This window comes from Gymnogyps californianus, unplaced genomic scaffold, assembly GCF_018139145.2.
Source record: "Gymnogyps californianus isolate 813 unplaced genomic scaffold, ASM1813914v2 HiC_scaffold_181, whole genome shotgun sequence".
Taxonomy (NCBI): domain Eukaryota; kingdom Metazoa; phylum Chordata; class Aves; order Accipitriformes; family Cathartidae; genus Gymnogyps; species Gymnogyps californianus.
The window spans coordinates 7,844-30,773 of NW_026114062.1; the positions used below are offsets into that span (position 1 = coordinate 7,844).

At 42.8% G+C, this 22,930-nt stretch overlaps 1 pseudogene; it reads left to right on the forward strand.

The window, feature by feature from the left end:
- The first annotated feature begins 15,976 nt into the window (after positions 1-15,976).
- LOC127028107 (protein hinderin-like) overlaps positions 15,977-22,930 on the forward strand; it is a 48,898-nt pseudogene continuing 41,944 nt past the window's right edge.

A 22,930-nucleotide genomic window follows, 5' to 3' on the forward strand; every position in this document is an offset into this window, starting at 1 on the left:
ATTCCCCATTGCCTTCCACCCTCCTAAGGTCCGCCTTGGATTTTGTCTCCCTGGCCGGTAAATCCCATCCGTCCCATAATTAATCAATTCTTGTGACAATAGCAATACTAAAAGAATTAAACTATACAAAGCAAGTGGTGCACAATGCAATTGCTCACCACTCGTTGACCAATGCCCAGTTAGTTCCCGAGCCGCGATCCCCCCTCCCAGTTAACTCCCCCCAGTTTATATACTGGGCATGATGTCATATGGTATGGAATATCCCTTTGGCCAGTTTGGGTCAGCTGTCCTGGCTGTGTCCCCTCCCAGCTTCTTGTGCCCCTCCAGCCTTCTTGCTGGCTGGGCATGAGAAGCTGAAAAATCCTTGACTTAGTATAAACACTACTTAGCAACAACTAAAAACATCAGTGTGTTATCAACATTCTTTTCCTACTAAATCCAAAACACAGCACTATACCAGCTACTAGGAAGAAAATTAACTCTGTCCTAGCCGAAACCAGGACAGTATCCACCCTTATTCTATACCATCTACATCATGTCCAGGTCCCACACTTTCCAGTGCATTTTCAATTAATCACCACCACTTTTGCTGCCTTTTGATACATATACACACAGGTATCATTCCCTTAATGTATAAGCCTTTACAATGTCCATTTAAAATGTTCGTTGAGTTCATTCAGTCCATGACTTTGGGCTCCATCTATCATAACAGTCTGTCTGGGCAGGAGGGATGGTGTGAAGTCCGCTCAGTGGGCAGAACAGGATCCGGCTTTGGTGCAGTGCAGCGGGCAGATGACATTGGGCGCAGCAGGAGGATGGTGTGTAGTGTTGGATTATTGCATGCTGCAGTCAGTCCTGGTTCCATCACTACTGCACTTCACTTGGTTTTATCAAAGTTCATTCTTCATTAATCTAGATAATTCTTACTGTAATACTGTTGATAAGCATATAACAACTATAGCAATGATGACATACAGTGGCAGGGTTATATAGCAATTAACATCATACAATTTAATTCACTGGCTATTCTCACCTAAAATCAAATCCCCTTGAGGCACACATCAGACTTCCCCATCCTTCCGCATCACCCACCAAGTGCACCCAGGCCCTTGAGCAAAAGCAATCCCACAAATGGGTTTGTCTTTGCCTGAGGCAGGACTAACCCAGACTGTCTTCCCTAGCATATTTTTTATGTGCACTACAGGGGCTTTATCCCCTTCTACAGTATGTAAAGTTCTGATTGGGCAGGGCCAGCCTGATTGACAGATCCTCTAGTGTTGACTAACCAGGTGGCCTTTGCTAGATGTGTATCCCAATGTTTAAAGGTCCCACCACCCATTGCTTTCAATGGAGTCTTTAACAACCCATTGTATCGCTCGATTTTCCCGGAGGCTGGTGCATGATAGGGGATGTGATTACACCCACTCAATGCCATGCTCTTTGGCCCAGGTGTCTATGAGATTGTTCCGGAAATGAGTCCCGTTGTCTGACTCAATTCTTTCTGGGGTACCGTGTCGCCATAAGATTTGCTTCTCAAGGCCCAGGATAGTGTTCCGGGCAGTGGCATGGGGCACGGGATATGTTTCCAGCCAGCCGGTGGTTGCTTCCACCATTGGAAGCACATGGCGCTTGCCTTGGCGGGTTTGTGGGAGTGTGATGTAGTCAATCTGCCAGGCCTCCCCATATTTGTATTTCAGCCATCGTCCTCCATACCAAAGAGGCTTTAACCGCTTGGCTTGCTTAATTGCAGCGCATGTTTCACATTCATGGATAACCTGTGCGATAGTGTCCATGGTCAGGTCCACCCCTCGATCACGAGCCCATCTATATGTTGCGTCTCTTCCCTGATGGCCTGAGGTGTCATGGGCCCACCGAGCCAAAAATAATTCACCTTATGTTGCCAATCCAGATCCACCTGAGCCACTTCAATCCTAGCAGCCTTGTCTACCTGTTGATTGTTTTGATGTTCTTCAGTGGCCCGACTCTTAGGTACGTGGGCATCTACATGATGTACTTTCACAACCAGGTTCTCTAGCCGGGCAGCAATATCTTGCCACAATGGGGCAGCCCAGATGGGTTTACCTCTGTGTTGCCAGTTACTCTGCTTCCATTGCTGCAACCACCACAGAGCATTTGCCACCATCCAGGAGTCAGTATAGAGATAAAGTATTGGCCATTTTCTCGTTCAGCAATGTCTAAAGCCAGCTGGATGGCTTTCATCTCTGCAAACTGACTCGATTCACCTTCTCCTTCTGCAGTTTCTGCAACTTGTCGTAGGGGACTCCATACAGCCACCTTCCACCTCCGATGCTTTCCTACAATGCGACAGGACCCATCAGTGAACAGGGCATATTGCCTTCCTTTTCTGGCAGTTTTATACAGTGGGGCCTCTTCAGCACGCGTCACCTCCTCCTCTGGCAATATTCCAAAATCTTTGCCTTCTGGCCAGTCTGTGATCACTTCCAAAATTCCTGGGCGACTGGGGTTTCCTATTCGACTTCGTTGTGTGATCAGTGCAACCACTTACTCCATGTAGCATCAGCTGCATGATGTGTAGAAGGGACCTTCCCTTTGAACATCCAGCCCAGCACTGGCAGTCGGGGTGCCAACAGGAGCTGTGTTTCAGTACCAACCACTTCTGAAGCAGCTCGAACTCCTTCATATGCTGCTAATATCTCCTTTTCAGTTGGAGTATAGCGGGCCTGTAGTGGGTTGACCCTGGCCAGATGCCAGGTGCCCACCAAAGCCGCTCTATCACTCCCCCTCCTCAACTGGACAGGGGGAGAAAATAAAACGAAAGGCTCGTAGGTCGAGATAAGGGCAGTTTAATAAAGCAGAAGCAAAGGTCGCGCGCGAAAGCAAAGGAAAACAAAAGATTTTATTCTCTACTTCCCATCAGCAGGCGATGTTGGCCACTTCCTGGGAAGCAGGGCTTCAGTACGCGTAGTGGTTGCTCCGGAAGACAAACGTAAAAAACGAATGCCCCCCTTCCTCCTCCCCCTAGCTTTTATACTGAGCAGACGTCATATGGTATGGAATATCCCTTTGGTCAGTTTGGGTCAGCTGTCCTGGCTATGTCCCCTCCCAAGATCTTGCCCACCCCCAGCCTACTGGTGGGGGGCAATGTTGGAGAGACAGCCTTGATGCTGTGGGAGCACTGCTCAGCAGTAGCCAAAACACTGGTGTGTTATCAACACTGTTCTAGCTACCGATACAGAGCACAGCACTATGAGGGCTGCTGTGGGAAAATTAACTCCATCTCAGCAGACCCAATACAATCTCCACCCCTTATTCCATACCATTTGCGTCATGCTCAGGTCCCACATAATTTAATACACACATACATATACATATATCTTCTAACCATCCCATCGTATTTAATTCTCATTACTGAAATCCCTTCTTACCAACACTTACGACTTAAACTACATACTTAAACCATCTTTATACCCAACATACAGATTTACACATTCTCATTAACTACTGTCCTCTGTCCTTTAACAGAGAGATATTACTCTCCCATTCCATGGGCTTCTTGCACTCCTCCAGATGTTCACAAACAGGCTATGACTTGGGCCCCATCTGTCAAGATGGATGTTCAGGGCAGGAGAAGCAGTATGTTTGATTATTGGGAACCAACACCGGCTTGGTTTGGGTCATCGTTGCACTCGTCTCGTTCCTTGCGAAACTCACTCTTCATCGGTTCAGGTCATTCCTGCTGCATTACTTCCTACAACATACAACTCACATCACAGATTATTTTTCCCCCAAGGTTAAATCTCCTTGAGGCATACACCAGGCCACCCCATCCTTCCACATTACCCACCAAGTACACCCAGGTCCTTGAGCAAAGATAATCCCACAAATGGGTTTGCCTTTTCCCATGGGAGGAGCAATCCATACCGCCTTCCCCAGCCACTTCCCCATGTGCACTATGGGGGCCTTATCTCCTCCCACAGTATGTAAGGGTTTTGTTTGGGCAGGACCAGGACGGTTAGCAGATCCTCTGGTGTTAACCAGCCAAGCGGCTTCTGCTAAATTTGTATCCCAGTGCTTCCATGCCCCATTGCCCAGCGCTCTCAACATAGTCTTTAACAGTCCATTATATCTCTCAGTCTTTCCAGAGGCTTGTGGGTGATAGGGGATGTGATACACCCACTCAGTGCCGTGTTTCTTTGCCCAGGAGTTTATGAGGTTATTCCGGAAATGAGTCCCATTGTCTGATTAAATTCTTTCTGGGGTACCATGTCGCCACAAAATTTGCCTTTCGAGGCCTAAGATGGTGTTTCGGGCAGTGGCATGGTTTACAGGGTATGTTTCTAGCCAGCCAGTAGTTGCTTCCACCATGGTGAGTATGTAGCGCTTGCCTTGGCGTGTTCGTGGCAGTGGTCCAATATAGTCAATTTACCAGGCCTCGCCATACTGAAAATGCAGCCACCGCCCTCTGTTCCAGGGAGATTTTACTCGTGTGGCTCGCTTGATTGCAGCACATGTTTCACATTCATGAGTGACCTGTGTGATGGCCTCCATGGTCAGGTCCGCCCCTCGATCAGGAGCCCGTCTGTGTGTTGCATCTCTCCCTAGATGTCCCGATGTTTCGTGGGCCCATCGAGCTACAAATAGCTCAAGCTTACGCTCCCAGTCCAGGTCCACCTGAGCTACTTCGATTTTGGCAGCCTTGTCTACCTGTTCATTGTTTTGATGTTCTTCAGTGGCGTGGCTTTTGGGCATGTGAGCATCTACATGACGTACCTTTAGAGCCATGTTTTCTACTCGGGCAGCAATGTCCTGCCACAATGCAGCAGCCCAGATGAGTTTACCCCTGCGCTGCCAACTGGTCTTCTTCCACTGCTGCAGCCACCCCCATAGGGCATTAGCCACCATCCAGGAGTCAGTATAGAGATAGAGTACTGGCCACTTTTCTCATTCAGCAATCTCTAGGGCTAGTTGGATGGCTTTCACTTCGGCAAACTGACTTGACTCACCTTCTCCTTCAGTGGCCTCAACAACTTGTTGTGTGGGACTCCACACAGCAGCTTTCCATTTCCGATGGTTTCCTACCACACGACAGGATCCATCAGTAAACAAAGCATAACGCCTTTCATCTTCTGATAACTCATTATATGGTGGTGCCTCTTGAGCATGAGCCACCTCCTCAGGCAATGCTCCAAAATCTCTGCCTTCTGGCCAGTCCATGATCTCTTCCAGGATTCCTGGGCGGCTGGGTTTCCCCAGTCGAGCTCGTTGCGTGGTCAACGGTATCCACTTACTCCATGTAGCGCTGGTTGCGTGGTGTGTAGAGGGGATGTTTCCTTTGAACATCCAGTGTAGCACAGGCAATCGTGGTGCCAAGAGGAGATATGCTTCTGTACCAACAACTTCTGAAGCGGCTCGAACCCCCTCATATGCTGCTAGTATCTCTTTTTCAGTTAGGATGTAGTGGGCTTCTGATCCTCGATACCCCCGGCTCCAAAACCCTAATGGTCGACCTCAGGTTTCTCCTGGTGTTTTCTGCCAGAGGCTCCAGGTGAGACCATGCTCCCCAGCTGCAGTGTAGAGTACATTTTGCACAGCTGGTCCTGTCTGGACAGGCCCAAGAGCTACTGCACGAGCTATTTCCTGTTTGATCTGCTCAAAGGCTTGTTGTTGCTCAAGGCCCCACTCAAAATAGTTCTTCTTTCGGGTCACTCGATAGAGAGGGCTCACAAGCTGACTATAACCTGGAATATGCATTCTCCAGAACCCCACAAGGCCTAGGAAAGCTTGTGTTTCCTTCTTGTTACCTGGTGGAGACATAGTTGCTATCTTGTTGACCGGCGACCATCCTGCCATTTTATTCCCAAGAACTGAATCTCCTGTGCAGGTCCCTTGACCTTGCTTTTCTTTATAGCAAAACCAGCTTTCAGAAGGATCTGAATTACTCTTTTTCCCTTCTCAAACACTTCTTCTGCCTTGTTGCTCCACACGATGATGTCATCGATGTATTGTAGATGTTCAGGGGCATCACCCTTTTCCAGTGCAGTTTGGATTAGTCCATGGCAAATGGTAGGGCTGTGCTTCCACCCCTGGGGCAGTCCATTCCAGGTGTATTGGACACCTCTCCACGTGAAAGCAAACTGTGGCCTGCACTCTGCTGCCAAAGGAATTGAGAAAAATGCATTGGCAATATGTCAATTGTAGCATACCACTTGGCTGCCTTCGACTGCAGTTCATACTGGAGCTCTAACATGTCTGGCACAGCAGCACTCAGTGGTGGTGTCACTTCGTTCAGGCCACGATAGTCTACTGTTAACCTCCACCCTCTGTCAGACTTTTGCACTGGCCATATGGGACTATTGAAAGGTGAGTGAGTCTTGCTGATGACTCCCTGGCTCTCCAGCTGATGAATCAGCTCATGGATGGGAGCCAGGGAGCCTCGGTTTGTGCGATATTGCTGCCGGTGCACCGTCCTGGTAGCAATTGGCACCTGCTGTTCTTCAACTTGCAGCGATCCCACAGCGAAGGGATCTTCCGAGAGGCCAGGCAGGGTAGATGATAGCTGTTTGATCTTCTCTGTGTTCACAGTGGCTACACCAAAAGCCTATCGGGTACCCCTTTGGGTCCTTGAAGTACCCTCTCCTGAGGTAGTCTATGCCAAGGATACAAGGGGCCTCTGGGCCGGTCACAATGGGGTGCTTTTGCCACTTGTCCCCTGTTAAGCTCACCTCAGCCTCCAATACAGACAATTCTTGGCATCCCCCTGTCACTCCAGAGATCCAGATGGGTTCTGTGCCCCTATACCCTGATGGCACCAGTGTACACTGTGCACCGGTGTCTACCAAAGCCTTATACTTCTGTGGGTCTGATGTGCCAGTCCATCGAATCCACACAGTCCAGTATACCCAGTCATCCCTTTCCTCCTCCTGGCCGAAGGCAGGGACCCTCTATTCCTGTTCCTGGTCAGAGTATTCACTGTCTGACCCTTTCAGTGCCAGACTGGAAGTGCCCTCACCAGGATCAAGGGAGGTGATCTCAGCCCTTCTATGTCTGGGAGATCACTGATTGCCTTCTTGTGTCTCTACAGCAACTATGCTGACAGCCTTCTTGGGCGACCCCTTCTTAACAGCTGTCTTCCCTCTCAGTTCACATACACGGGCTTCCAGCTTAAAGGTGGGTTCACCATCCCACTTCCTCATGTCCTCCCCCTGGTCACACAGGAAGAACCAGAGTGCACCACGCGGCATGTGCCTGGGGCTCCCTTTCCCTCTGACTGGGGCAGGAGGGGACTGACTTCTTGGGGTGCCCCTAACAGCCAAGGTGCTGTTCTGTAGGGATGAGGAGGTACAGAGATTTTCTTCAAAGTTTTGGAGCCAAGAAGACACTTTCTCCACAGTTGGTGTATCCATATCCAGGCAATACATCACTGTCAAGCTGTTAGAATATGATGCTGGGGCATTTTGAATCACCTTCCTCCACATGGCCTGTGTGCACAGGACATCCTCTGGATCTTTGGAGACCTCATCATCGTCTAGGTCACTGTAGATGACTTCCAGCACTGCTAATTCTCTCAGGTATTGGATGCCTTTGTCCGCAGTAGTCCACTTCCCTGGGGAGTTCACAAGATCTTCCTTGAATGGATATCTTGCCCTCACACTTGAGAGGAGTCGTCTCCAGAGACTGCAAATTGCTGCCTCTTTTCCAATTCCTCTCTCAATTCCCTGGTTTCTAGCAAGGGATCCCAGCTGTTGGGCTTCCTTACCTTCCAGTTGCTGACTGTTGGCCCCGCTATCCCAGCATCAGAGCAGCCAGGCAGCAATCTGCTCACCTGGCTGGCAGCTGTAATCTTTCCGCACGTCTCGAAGTTCTGATGAGGTCAGGGACTGGGTAGTTTCTCCTTCCTGTCTAAGTTCTCTCACTCCTTCCTCCCATTTCTTTGTCGAAGGACCGGCTTCTTGATCAAACCTTTCCTCTTCCTCCTCCTCCTCCCTTACTAATCAATGATATGGACCCATTGTTCTCCTTGTCCACTGTTTCTTTTTCACTACTGGGGCAATTACTGTAGTTGTTGTTTGGGTGCCTCTCTCAACCATGGTGTTCTCAGATGCAGTTTGGGTCCCTGCCTCAACCACAGTCCTCTGAGAATACTGAACTGTGGCTCGATAGGCACAGGCCAGGCCCCAGTACAGTGCTAGAAGCTGCTGGTTTTCATTGGGGTAGGCAAGGCACCCTTCTATCAGGCGGCGCGTCAGTTTGCCAGGGTTGCTTGCCTGTTCAGGTGTAAAGTCCCAGGCTATGGGAGGTGATAACCGTCCTAGGAATCTGCCCAAATCCTTCCACACACCCTGCCACCCAGGGACCGGCCACCTCAGGGCACTTTTCAGTATTGCCTCACCCAAAAGTTGTCTTCTCTTACACCAGGACGAGACCATATTCCACAAAACCCATAATATGCCAATAGTATTAATTAATAGTATTAAACAGCTCACATAAGGGTGAACAAGGACCTCAGGAGCTTGCATAATAAAACCATCCACATCAATCCCGGGTAGGGAGAGGGAGATGTATTCCCTCATCTTCTCCACAAGAGAGCTCCCCCAGCACAGCAAGGCCATCAATGCCAGGACAAAGCACAGAGCCATTGTTTGTACCAGCATGTTCCCAAGTTCCTTCATCCTTCCCACAAAATAGCTCCCCCAGCACAGCAAGGCCATCAATGCCAGGGCAAAGCACAGAGCCATTAGTTCTATTAACATGTTCCCAAGCTCAGCAAAATAAAGAGATAAGCAGTGCAGCCAACAAACTCCGTGACCCGCACAGGAGCTTGCCACTTAATAACTACTATAGTTATAGCACGCTTAATACAAAACTGCCGTTGTCGAGCCCCACGCTGGGTGCCAAAAAGGACTGTGGTGGGTTGACCCTGGCTGGAAGCCAGGTGCCCACCAAAGCTGCTCTATCACTCCCCCTCCTCAACTGGACAGGGGAGAGAAAATATAATGAAAGGCTCGTGGGTCGAGATAAAGGCAGTTTAATAAAGCAAAAGCAAAGGTCGCGCGTGAAAGCAAAGGAAAACAAAAGATTTTATTCTCTGCTTCCCATCAGCAGGCGATGTTCAGCCACTTCCCGAGAAGCAGGGTTTCAGTACGTGTAGTGGTTGCTCCGGAAGACAAATGCCTTAATAACAAATGCTCCCCCTTCCTCCTCCTTTCTCCTAGCTTTTATTGCTGAGCAGACGTCATATGGTATGGAATATCCCTTTGGTCAGTTTGGGTCAGCTGTCCTGGCTCTGTCCCCTCCCAAGATCTTGCCCACCCCCAGCCTAGTGGTGAGGGGGGACAATGTTGGAGAGACAGCCTTGATGCTGTGGGAGCACTGCTCAGCAGTAGCCAAAACACGGGTGTGTTATCAACACCTTTCTAGCTACCAATACAGAGCACAGCACTATGAGGGCTGCTATGGGGAAAATTAACTCCATCTCAGCTAGACCCAATACAGTCTTGGACTGCTTAGGCTAGATCAGCAGTAGATAGGGGGTCTGCATGCCTCCCTTCAGTCATGAAGCCATGCTCACAGGTTCATGAGATGTCAGAGGGCAACTGATTCGGAGCCAGGACGTGGCATGCTTGCTGTGCATTTCTTGCAGACTTTACAATGAGGCAGAATCAGATATCTAATTATGCTGTTCATCTCAGTTACCTTTGCTGTTGATATCTTCTTGTCCTTCTTGTAGTCATCATAGAAAACGGTGGTTTTAAGGTGTCTTTTATTGCATTTATGCTTCAGAGGCTGTTATATCCCCTCTCTTTTTTATAATGTGCCGCAAAGGTCCTTAAACCTTTCCTCTGAAGTTGTATATCTTGAAGCCGATACCCAAATCTGGATGGGTTTCTAGAGCAGGTCTCCCCAGTGCTGTTAGGATAGAAGAATGGTGGAGGTCCCTTCTCCACTCAATTGCTAAGGAGTGCAAGGTACACCTGTCAACTGATAGCTGTTAAATTAACATTTCTATTTCCCTGTGTGTAGCCTTATCTTTACAGACAGGTGTATATGTGTTGGGAGAGGGGCTATTTTTGGCTATACTGTAGGAGAGCCTGAAGGTAATGAGTTGTGCATAGTAAATTTTGCTTAGTCCATACTTTCCTCTATATTTCAGATTAAGGGCCTAAATTAGGGTTAGTGTCAGACTTGCTCTTTTGCTATGTCCTAGTTTTGTTTTTAAAGCACATAGCTAAGGACTTTAACATATTTTAGATTCAGTGCTTGTAAGTTATACTAAAATCCCTAAGGGAGCCAAAATAACTTATTAAAACCTTGCAAATGTTTTTGACTGCTGCATTCTATTATTTTCTATTCCGGTGGTAGCATACAGCCTCTGCTGCTGATGGGTGGAGGAACGCAAACCTCCAGGGCCCATTAGACTTAACTTGTTTACTGCATTGATATCTATATGTTAAATGACAAGAGAGTTCAGGTTATTGAATAATTTAAAATTCAGCTCTAATTGGTGTCATATGACCTGGAAAAGGCCATGGATGATGCCAGGAGCATGCTGTGAAATTCTTATAAATAATTCATAAATTAGATCATTCATTTGCCTGGATGTCTTGTTAAATGCAGAAGTTTGTAAGTAATAACTGATGATATAACACCTGTAAGTATTTAGTTCATATGCTGGAAGGTAATCTACCTTGATGATCTTCTAGCAAAACCTGCCAGAGTACTAGAGTTAATTGCACTAGGGAGAATGCACTACATTTATTTGGGATGGGCTTTGGCAAGGCGTACTGTGCAGATGTTGCATTACGCATTCTCTATCAGCTAGACAACTATTCTGTGTATGTCCATGTTAAAAATGCAGCTCATCACTCTTCTGCCCTTATTTCACATGAACTCCAAATGTACTGGGAAATGGTAGTGACCTGCTCCGCTCAGAAATAGTATAGTTTTTGAAATATTTATCTAGGTCTTGAACTACTGATTCTTCAGTAAAATAAAGGGCAGAAGTAAAAAATTGAAGTCAGAAGACTGTGATTTTTAGTTTTTATAATGTTGGCAGCACATTGAATGTTAATAGTTAGACCTGGCGCTATCAAGATTAGTATAGTGGCATTTTTCTATAGTGCAGACAGGTCCGATACAGTTTTGTTTCAGAAAGCAAACAAGTTTGCTTAATTTTAGTGGTCAGGTATTACATTGCCATATGTAGGTACTCTTTGGGCTTAATGGGCATTCTGCTCACAGTGACTTCCAAGACTCAGGCGCCTCGCTTTAGTTTTCTTGGAGCACTGTATTATTAATGACTGCCTTATCAGCCAGTGTAAAACCAGTTTGCTGATCTGAAATGGAAGCATTTGTTAGAGATTATCTACAATATTTGTGTAGCTGGAGAAGAAGGGTGGCATGTTTATGAATGCAAAATATACACTTAAAGCTGAGTGCCAGCAAATGCTCACATGCCACTTTGAATGCAGGTTTTTTGTGCACCTGGCATCCCAGCTCAAACCCTCTTAAAGAGGAGAAAAAAAATTGAAGGCAACACAAACATAGGAGGTGTTCCTCTGCTGTCAGCTAGCAGCTATAGATTCACTTTTTTGTGATGTGATCCTATTTTATTATTTTTATTTTTTTTGCTACACCTGTTCAGTATATTGAGTTCAGTAGATTTTTACAGGAAAAATACAGGCTTGTGACTGTCATTCACATATTGTTTCTTTGATTTGAGACCACTTGTTTTATTCAGTGGAATATGGCAATCATAGCTATACATAATTACTACAGAAAATGGTGCTTTATTTCTTGCTTGAAAAATGGTCAGCTTACCTTCCCAGTTATCTACTGTATTTATCTTAGGTACTGACAGAGACAGTTGCTGAACTATTATCTGGGCACTTTGTAATGACTGATATTAGGTTACTTATGGTAGAGATTTTAATAAAGGATTATATGATTTAAAGAAAAAAATGATAGACTTCAGTAGATCCTACTAATTTACTTTAAAATCTTTACCTTTTACATTCTCCTTGATAACTTCTTACAGACTCTTGGAAAGAATAGCTCCTTAATCACAAGTAATGCACTTCAAATAGTCCTATCATTTGAAATAATTGTTCTTAAAATGGCATTTCTGTTGCCCCAATATCCTACCCGAGCTTATTTATAATATATTCTCCTCATTCTAGTGACAAGAGCAAGTGCTTATACTGTTGACAGACCTGCAAACCTAAACCCAAGCTTTATTCAGATGAGACCCGTACATCAACAATGCATGGTGGTGACTGAGTTCCAGGTTTAGGATGTATACCTTAGTGAGTGCATCAGCTAGGTCACTAATATGTGCCCTTGATGCTCTTTAAGGTGTCCCTGTATATGGTAGCCTTTCATTTGTCCATTTTGAAATTTTTGCTTCATCTTTAAGTATCTTTAAATCTCTGTATTTCTCCTCTGGTTGCTGCTTCTGTTCGTTGTTCTTGGCTTCCTCCAGGGTCCCTGCTCAGATCAGCATAATGGACTAGTTCTGAACCTGCATGTTCCTCCCTCTGTTTCTACCCCACCAAAAGAAACCCCAGAGCTGAAAATCCAGGTTAGAGAAATGTTCTCAAGATACAATTGAGAACAATTTTAGTTCATTGTCTCTTTTTCTGTATTCAAATACATTTCAGCTACAAACTACAAAGCCAGGTGCTATGGGTTAAACTCCGACCCTGTTAACATCTATAGGAATTTTGCTGTTCACCGTAACAGCACTGTATTTTGCCCAGTGTATGCAAGGACCCTAGCTTTTGTCCTCAGCATGCAACTTATCGAGGCAATGATTTTGGGCTGTTTCTTAAACATGTTTTGTATGTGCAGAGCTACCAGTGAAATCTGTCAGGACCTTGCCTGTGTTGAGATTGTAAGATCTGATCAGTTACTAGTTCATCCCTTGCAGTACAAAGCCCTGTGTGCTAGAGTCAGTCTGTAAATGTGTTTCCTCTGCTAGCGCTGTGAATTAATGCTGCAGAGCACACAAGTTGCATTTAAGAAGAATTTGCAGAGATCATAATGCTGCATGCATAAAACTGATGCGCTGTTTGTCTGTTTGTAGGAAGTTTTAAGGACTGGATGTTTGTTTAAGCTCTGTTCTGAATCCCTGAGCAAAAATTACTGGGATTGCAGTAAAGATTTCGTAGAGCTCCCCACGTGTCTTCCTCTTTAAACCCTTCTAAAGATTGTTTGAACTATTTTTTAATATCTCCTTGTTTCCATGCAAGAGTTTCACATCTGATCAAGTCTTATTAACTCCATATGTTGCAAGGAGCAGTCTGAGTTTGTTTGTTTAAACCTCAGTTAAAGGAAGTTGTATCTTTAAATACTGTACAGTAAGCCTGGAAGAGCTCCACAGAGGGGAAAGCACAGCTGTTCCATCATGGTCCATCATGGTTTCCATGTGTCCCGTAGGCAATATCTTTCTTAAACTCATCTTGTAAAATTACCCAATTCCTTATGCTTGTGAGTCTTTAGGCTCACAGTAGTAGGTGGGTCTTAAGAAAATTTTTTTCACTTTTCCCTTTCACCTGGCCTGCACCTTACAGATCTGTCATGGCATGCTCTGGTCTCATCTGACCAGATGAGTGTAAATGTCCATCCATTTTCCCTGCAGCCTCTACCATCCAACTGTAGTTTTTAATTAAAGCATTAACAGAAAAACACAAATTGCTAAAAAAGTTGTTGACTAGCTTCTGACTTCCAACAGTTATTTTTTCTTTGGGGTTAGACCCTGCAAAGTACTGAGTAGCTGTCAAAGGCATGTGAAATTGGAACTCAGTCTTCTGCCTAATATGACCTCCTTCTAAAGGAGTAAAAAAACCCCACTCGCATTCAATGACATTAATGAGAATTTTCCCCCTGCAAACATATTGTAACTGTGAAATAACATTAAAGTTTCTCTGCCTTGTTATGAAGTCTTTAAATGTCACTGTCATTTCTGAGACCATCAGGGCAGATTTAATGGCAGCCAAGGTCAACAAATGCTAACTGATACCTCTCTTTTAGGGCCTTCAGGAACTCTTAATAGAGCTTCAGCCATGAAGTTAATTTGCGATGTGGGCCTTTATTCTTAAACCTGCTCCTGATGATTATTTTGTACCATCTTCATTCGTGTGCTTAGATTTCTTAACATTCTCTTGTCTCTTCAGTCAATAAAACAAACTGCTAAAATAAAGAAATTCTCAGTCATTCCATCTTTTGAGTCTTCTTTTTTTGTTTCTTTTTACTTCTGTTTATGGGCTACAGAAGGGTAGATGTATACTTTCTGTAGACCACCCTAAGCTGCCAGCTCTTACCTTCAGGTCTGCCACCTTCTGCTGTCCTAGGGGGCTAGGAAACTAGCCACCTTGAAAGCCTTTTTCTGTTGGTGCCCTAAATGCTATGCTAGCAGAAGCAGGTGAGGTGGGAAATGAGAGACAGTGTAACCACAGGATTCTCTTACTTTCCCTTTTCTGTAATATTTCTTCCTGTTGCTGGTCATCCCTTTGTATATTGTCTAATTTAGATTAAAAGGGCTTTGTAGCCTTTATTTGTCTAGAAAATATTGCAGACAAGGATGGCACGCTACAAATAATAAATAACAAAAAAACCCTCCAACTTTTTGGCAGCATGTTGCATTTCTGCTCAGTTGCCCTGCCAGCCCCTCTGACTTTAAAATATTTTAATGTCCTGCATGTCCTGGTTTTGGCTGGGATAGAGTTAATTTTCTTCTTAGTAGCTGGCACAGTGCTGGGTTTTGGATTTAGTGTGAGAATACTGTTGATAACACTCTGATGTTTTAGTTGTTGCTAAGTAGCGCTTATCTTAAGCCAAGGATTTTTCAGTTTCCCATGCTCTGCCAGCAAGCAGGTGTGCAAGAAGCTGGGAGGGAGCATGGCCAGGGCAGCTGACCTGAACTAGCCAAAGGGGTATTCCATACCATGGAACGTCATGCCCAGTATATAAACAGGGGGAGTTGGCTGGGAGGGGTGGATTGCTGCTGGGGCATTGGTCAGCAGGTGGTGAGCAATTGCATTGTGCATCACTTGTCTTTTCTTGGGTGTTATTTCTCTTTTTTTTTGTTATATTCCTTTTCATTATTATTATTATTATATTATTATTCTTAGTAGTGTATTTTATTTTACTTTAGTTATTAAACTGTTCTTATCTCAACCCACAAGTTTTACCTTTTTTTTTTCCTCCTCCCCATCCCACTGGGAGGGGGGAGGGGGAAGCAGCTGCGTGGTGCTTAGTTGCTGGCTTGGGGTTAAACCACAACACTGTACTTCTCTCTCAGTCCAAGCACCAGACTTTCCTCAGACATTTAGCACTGACATTAATGCAAATGCCTTCAACTCACTGGGCCCTTTGGGGCAAAACATGACATCCTTGTCTTTCAATCACATGGCAAAGAGGATATATTTGTATCCACAAAACTGAAAATAATAAAATATCAGTATTCAGGTGCTAATCCATGTTAATTTACATTCTGTGAAGTCTACAAGAAACTTGTAATTGGTTGTCTTGAAGGGCAGCAGAGTATATTTGGTATTTTGTTTATTTATAAAAAAGAATTTAAATTATACATATAAACACTGCATAGATTTGGATTATATCTCTCTTCTAATCATCACTGGACGCTTGCTTGCATTCCTAAGTTCTAGTGTTTTGGGGCTTGCTGACTGTCTTCCACTCTGTGTGGACGATACCTATCTATTGTAAGCATTGCCAGAGTGCAAATAATACTTTTCTTTCCATCAGTGGATACCAAATTTCCCTGCTAAACCACTTTCACTGCAGTGGTTTTGTTATCTTTAAGAAACTTGGCTTCTGTAATTAAAAAAATTAGATCTTTGTGAAAGGTCCCAAAGGCTGGAGGAGTTTAAATTCAGTATGTTATTGAAATTAATGCACAGGTCTAGCAAAAGAAATGCGAGTGCCTGATTCACTGCTGTTCTGATGTGCATAAAAACTCAAATGCTTAACTGCCTAGATGAAAAATAGTGCAAAGATACTCCAGGATGTAAGTAGGATTTTGATGTCTGTTACGTAATATCCACGAGTATAACAAAACCGCTAGAATTTGCTTGCACTGGGTTGACAAATGTGAATTACAGTTGCTTTCTTTCTTCAGAGTTTTATCAGAGTATAATCACTTGCCCAGCTTAATTGAAAAATCACTTACGTTTATAGCTGAATTTAAACATTTTTCATATTTAAATGACAGCTTTTGATGTACAACCATTTTTTACAGAAAGTAGTTGGTTTTTATCTGTGTTTCTGTAAAGATATTTCAAAAAGTCTCATCAAATTTCCAGCAGTAATATTCCATTCAGTGCAAGGTGAAACATTTTACATCAAATCTCCTGCTGTGTAATGGCCAATCAAAGAGTATTTACAGTGGCTGAATGGATTTTTTGGCTCGGTCTTCAAAATTAAACATTTTCAAACATTAACATTTAATGTTTTTTGCCACTCTTCAAGTTGATTTTATGTAACCCTAGATGCTCACAACTACTTGATACTCTGAAGCAACTCATTTTATGCTGAGGATCCTGCAGGCAGTAGTTTTACATTTATTACACTTGTGTAGATGGAATGAAATGTAGATTTGATAGCAGATTCGTGTCCGTCTTCTGATAAACATTTTTTCAGGTTTGGCTGTATGTCCATCAGCATGATACAGCAAGTCTATTTCTGAGTGAGCAAAGATAAATTTTGTTAATTTACAGGAAATTGTTTCTCTTTGTCCTGGTTTCAGCTGGGATAGAGTTAATTTTCTTCTTAGTAGCTGGTACAGTGCTGGGTTTTGGATTTAGTGTGGGAATACTGTTGATAACACACTGATGTTTTAGTTGTTGCTAAGTAGCGCTTATCTTAAGCCAAGGACTTTTCAGTCTCCCATGCTCTGCCAGCAAGCAGGTGTGCAAGAAGCTGGGAGGGAGCGTGGCCAGGGCAGCTGACCTGAACTAGCCAAAGGGGTATTCCATACCATAGAACGTCATGCCCAGTATATAAACAGGGGGGAGTTGGCCGGGAGGGGCAGATCGCTGCTCAGGCATCGGTCAGCGGGTGGTGAGCAATTGCATTGTTGCATTGTGCATCACTTGTCTTTTTCTTGGGGTTTTTTTCCCCTCTTCTTTTTTTTGTTATATTCCTTTTTGTTACAATTATTATATTTTTATTATTAGTAGTATTGTATTATATTTTATTTTACTTTAGTTATTAAACTGTTCTTATCTCAACCCATGAGTTTTACTTTTTTTTCCCAATCCTCCTCCCTATCCCACTGGGAGGGAGGAGGGATGAGTGGCTGCGTGGTGCTTAGTTGCTGGCTGGGGTTAAACCACAACACTCTTATTGCAGGTATCCAGTAAGAAGAGCTCATGCCAACAACCGTCTCTGGAGCTAGGTACCTAGGTCCTCCAATACCTACTTAGGTATTGGAGGACCACAAACTTTTTATAAGAACAGTAGAGCATCAAAGGCTGGAAGCCCAGCCCGTGTTGCATTGTCTCAGCCATGCAGGAATTATCACGATTATGGGACTGAAATCCATTACAACCATCAGGAGTGTCTGAAGGAATATCTGGTGGAAAATGGCTTGCACAGAAAGTGTAACAATATGATTTCCCCAGCCAAGCAGAGGAGCCCTCACCATGTATAAACCAGCTCAGAAGATGGACCAGAAAGCAAATGAATTTCAGAGCACATGCCCTCAGCAAGTGAGTCACAGTTGTGCCTGCAAGCACGTAGGGAGCTCAGGGAGCATGCAAGAGAGCCACCATGTCAGCTAGGTACTTAAAAGACACTCTGGGCCAGTTCACAAAACCTGTGATTATTCTAGGCGCTCTTGAGTTTCTGGGCTGAATGACAGCGTGGACTCAGGGCCTAAAGAAACAGAGCAGGCTAAAAGGTTGTATGAAGAAAGAAGGCAGAAGCTGCTTCTGCAGAAAATGGAGCTGGAAATTGAAAAGGAACGACTCCAACATTTGTTGGCTAAGCAAGAAGCAAAACTGCTCCTAAACTAACAGCAACTACACCAATCCCGTATGGATTATAACAGGTGATTTTGAGACTTAGAGTTTAAAAATTTCTAAAATTTCTAATGAAGACATGGGCAATAGTTAAAGTGGGAGAATGGAACTGATAAAATAAGATAGGCAATACCTGTAGCACAAATTCTCTCTAACAGTGACTTAGAGGAGGAGACTTTTTAGTATATTAGCATATACTGTTGGGAAACAGCATGACAGCTGTGGAAAGCAGCAGAGGAAAACAGTATGTGGTAGAAAGAAAGGCACAAGAAAAGCAGTGCTAAAAGACTAGGTAGGAAAAGAGGAGCAGTAGAAGAAAATGAGAGGATCTTAGTGCAGGCACTTCAAGGAATACAGACATTTGGCAAGAGAGCAGTGTGAGCGTGGATGACATAGATGTGGCATTCTCCCTTCTTTCCTTGGAGAGGTCAGTTTTGAAGTATTGCACCTTCCTAGGTAGGGACTGAAAGAAGTGTGTTTTACAGAAAAGATGGAGATCATTTTTTATATATATATATGGAATATATGTATTTTTTTCCATATATATATACACATATATACGTATGTGAGAGAACACCTTCCTGACAATGTAAATGGGGACTCTGGGAAAGAGGGAGAAACTGGTTTATTGGTATCGCGTTACTAGAGTGGAGAGGAACAGTAAAAGGGAGTGGGTTAAAGCAAGTTGAATTAGCCTGTGTAACTCAGTTGAGTACTAGTATTTCAGCATTAGGAAGGGAAAGCAATGGGGAAAATCTAGCAATCTTTTAGAAGAAGCAATAGGAGGGTTTCACAAGGATGCTTATTTCGATACTATTTTAATATGGCAACTGCTGACAGCATCCCATGAGAGTATGCATTACATGACCCACTTCCTACATTCACGTATTATAACCACCATGGAGGAATATATCACTTTCTCTTCTTAATCCCAGCCCCCTGGTTACTTTTCAAACTCTAAAAAAGAATACTGTAGTTTAGGTGGTCTTTTGTTTGTCATCTTGGATTGCATTTTACATTGAAAATAATGGCTTTAAAAATGCCTTTCGTATCAGAGGCAATTACAATTGTGTGTGTTGAAAATGACAGAGGTCACAAACAAAGGATTATGACTTCAGGTGAGAATTAAATAGGAACAGATGAATTCTTAATCATCAAATACCTTAATTCTATGCATGCATCCCTCTAATGAAAAACAAGGAGAATATGAAGGACATACAGACTGAGTTTTTTGGTGGTTTTGTTTCTAATGGATATTTTTCAGACTTCTTTGAGGCATCATAAGCCCAGAAATAAACGGACCTTAAATATATCTGTAATGATGTGCTTGTTAATGCCATTATGCCTATTTTAGTCATTTTTTTCCTGAAAAAAACTTTATGGTTTACAGAGCTCTAGTTACCTAAAAGAATTCTATGAAAGAAAATCATATGTGATCAATCTAAGGACTCAAAGTATTTTTGTGATCTCTTTTCAGAGGTGTAGGTGAAAGCACATTTGCCACATTCTCTCTAAGAAAAGCAACTAGAATATAGCGTGCTTGCTCTTAAAAAATATTCAGTCTCTTTAGAATTAAATGTTTGATATTTACAGGTAAATCTCTTAAGCATCACAGTTTTGTTTCAGTTCCAGGTATATAATTCACTTTTGCACTTGATAACAGGGTAATTTTATATCCTACAAACAATAAAAATTTGTTTAGCTAAGCTCAAATACCCTTTGCTTCATTGTCAGGAGGCTCTAACCTAGTTCATCTCTTAACGTCATGACAGTTTAAAAAAACAATACAACAAAAATCCATTTCCAGACAGTGTTTATTTTTGTCTGTCCTTCTGCATGGGTGGAATGCTGGTTAAGGTCCATTCTGAGCTGCTGAAAGTATTGTCATTGAATGACAAGTAAAAGGTCTGACCATTTGTAATTATTGGCTATTAACTCTTCTGCTCTTTTAGCGAAAGTACGAATAGATCTTTTTTGGCTACGCTGCATCATAACTGCATTTTAATATCCCACATTTCCCTATTTAGCCTCAAGCGAGCATAGTACTTTCAGTTTCCAGTTTCTCTCTATGTGAAATAGTTGCTCGGCTATCAAAAATGGTGTGTGTGCAGGGAAAGGGGCAGTTCAGTGACCTCTCCTGATGCCAACCACACCAGAATAGAGGAGAGTTCCAGAAATGCCAAAATATTCTCAGTAATGTAGACAAATATGGGTAAATCCTGAAAACAGGAATTTTATTCAAATAAAAAGGGAAAAGTACTTCTATTGCTGATTTTTCTATCTTCATTGGAGAGAAAGAAAAAGGTGGGGTAATCTATTAAAAATGGAGCATCATTTGTGGGCCCATAGTTTCAGGAGACACAACCATCTCAACTTCTACATTTTATGCAGTTTACATATGATGTCTTTGAGCTCTGGTGCTGCTGGAACTGTAATCTGAGCCCAACAGGGACGTTTGTTATTGGATACTGTGACCATTTTCTTAAGGGAGCAGGTCCTTGGAAATCAGTAAATGAAATTTTTCTAATCTTTTTTCCCAATGGAAACCCTCAGAAGCAAAGACACTGGACATAAGTCAGCCTTCCAAAACAAAAGTATATTTGAAAGTGTGAAAACAGTTGTGAAAGCTTCTGCATTTAACATGATTAAGTAAGTGCCCTGTTTGTAGATGCACAGCTCACCTTTTTGTGGCAAGTTCCTGGTGTGATGATTTGACCAGCTGCAAAACCAGCTAACTCTGCTTTTTCAGGTTTAGAGGCCACGTACCTGGTTCAGATGATGTGCCCATTGATGAAGCACCTGGAGAACTTGCTCTGATGATGAACAGCAACAGCATGGGGCTAAGGTAATTTCTCTCTTCACTGCTAAGTACTTCACAGTGTCGGTATATCTTCTTGACAGCATGCTGTTAGCTGCTAAGTGTATTTGTTCATGTGTTTGTTTCAGATTAAGAGCTTTTTTCCGCAGGAAAGGTAAAATTCATTGGTTGTTGCATTTTATGAGTCAATAGTTATGTGGAACTGTTATTACTTGAAGTTTAGGGGTTGACTTCCTGTAGAGGTCTCAGGTTTTGTGTGCTATCTCTTAAGGACACTAACCTAGCCCAGTGCAAAATGGAGTTTTCACAAAATCTTAGCTTTTGTTCTCGGTTTTAGGTACTGCTTGTTATTTTTTTCAACTAGGATCAGAACATCTCTTTAGTCTTGATTTGGACCTGATGTAAAAAATACTCTGGCCTTTAACTCCCAGATAGAAATGATATTTTACAATTGGTAATAGTTACTTGTTTTTTAAATAATGCTGTGTTGCACCTCTGCTTCAGTGCAATCAGAACAAACTCCCACTGAAATAACTGGAAGTAGAGTGAAGCCAATATTTAGCTCTTTATCTCCATTTTGCATACTATTTAAAACTTTAATCAATACATTATTGTGTTTTCTTTCTGTCCCACCCTGTCACATTTCCTGTTACCACTGGAAGAAGATTCAGGCTTATTAGAAAAGCAACAAATAAAAACTGTGGATTTGACAGGGGTTTTCTCCCTTTCTCAAAAAGTAACAGCTTCTTGTTCTGTGCTTTAACTATATCTGTTCTTTTGACCCAAGTATTCCCTGTTTGGTGGACAAGAAGAGCAGCTGTTCTTTGAATGGCCCCTTCTTTAGTGACAAGAGAAGACTTTAAAATAATAAGCTTTTCTCTCCACTATGAGAATACTGGAAGAACTATTAATTTATTTATAAACTAAGGGTCTAATACTTTCATTTTTTTTTTAACCTCAATTGATACTGATTTTATTTTATTTTTTTGAGATCCTTCTTCACTGAAAAGGAATAAGTCTTCTTTCTCCAGAACAGCAAGAGTTGTTAGTTTCCTTGGAATACTTCATTGCTTAACCAGGTGTTTGGCTGCTGTGAGTTACTGGCATATCCTCATTGTATTCTGATGCTTTTTTGTTTCGTTTTCACACAGACTGAAGTGATCAAAGTGTGATCACTGTAACAAAAGAGATAGAGAGTCGTGATATGTTTAAGATGCAGTAGCATTAAGCCCCTTGGAGGAAAAATGTAACCTAGAACATCTGTAGGGCTTCTTGGCAACAGTTTACCAAAAACCTGCAAAAATCTACATAGCCTAGCAGGGAAAATGAGGAAAACCTGTGCTGTTAACAAAATGAGAGTTCCAGGTTTCAAAAGGTTCCCCATCCTCTCTTCATTCCCCTGGTTTAATTTACTGTAATTTTTCAAAGTTAATATGTGTTTGTGCAGTCTCAAGTTGCTGTGTCAGCTGGTTCCAAAGTTTGGCAGCAAAACACTTGAAAGTTTTTCTTCCTCTATGCTATTTTCAGTTTCGCAAAGGTTACCAGATGAATGGTCCCTAAATAATTTACTCTAATGTAAGGCTGAAAGCGGCTATGGAAGATAAGTCTGTTTGTCTCTCTTTATGCATTTGAATATGTAAGTGATGTTTTTTTCAGTATCGAGAGAGTATGCAAGTGTGTGGCTAGAGCTTAGAAAGGATGAAGAGCTGGTAGGAATATATATTTTTTTTTTTTAAACAGTCTCTTTTTTGGTGTTTTGGGGTTTTTTTTTTTGTTTGTTTTTTCATTTGTGGGTTGTTTTTTTTGTTTGTTTGGTTTTTAATTGACCTGCCAAATGGTTCTTGTTACAGCAAATGCTATCAGAACCTTAATGGAAAACCAGCCCTCTCTGACTTCCAGTTCATACATGAAAGCTCCTCTAGCAAACCTCACATCATGAAACTTGATTTCAGTCTTCAAATAAGCAAAACTTAGCTTAAAAATATCCTGGTATTTTAAAGGAAATGGTGAAAGTCCTTTAAAATACTAAACTTGCTGAAGTGAGATATTGGAGTTTAGAAGTAAAATAAATAATATAATCAAGAACTGAAAA